Genomic DNA, 498 nt, shown 5'->3' on the forward strand with positions numbered 1-498 from the left:
GCTGCGCGCATGCGTCCGGGGGAGCGCGAGCCCCGCGCGTTTGCCTAGCCCGCCTGGAATCGACCTTAAGTGTCACTTGCTTGTCTTCTGATTAAAGTTATCCGTTTAATAAGAACACTGAATAAATATCAAGCTCCAGCTGGTTATTTTGTCTTTCACATGGGTAAAGTTTAGGAGTGTGAATCTACTTTATGTATACTTGAGGACTGTGCAGATAAGTAAATGCGCTGTAGAAAATGAGAATCTAGCCCGCCTGGAATCGACCTTAAGTGTCACTTGCTTGTCTTCTGATTAAAGTTATCCGTTTAATAAGAACACTGAATAAATATCAAGCTCCAGCTGGTTATTTTGTCTTTCACATGGGTAAAGTTTAGGAGTGTGAATCTACTTTATGTATACTTGAGGACTGTGCAGATAAGTAAATGCGCTGTAGAAAATGAGAATCGTGCTACTCCGTGTTGGGGGAGTTAAAATGTGGAAAAAGAAGACGAATAAACT

Source organism: Pteropus alecto, unplaced genomic scaffold (assembly GCF_000325575.1).
Source record: "Pteropus alecto unplaced genomic scaffold, ASM32557v1 scaffold35, whole genome shotgun sequence".
Classification (NCBI taxonomy): domain Eukaryota; kingdom Metazoa; phylum Chordata; class Mammalia; order Chiroptera; family Pteropodidae; genus Pteropus; species Pteropus alecto.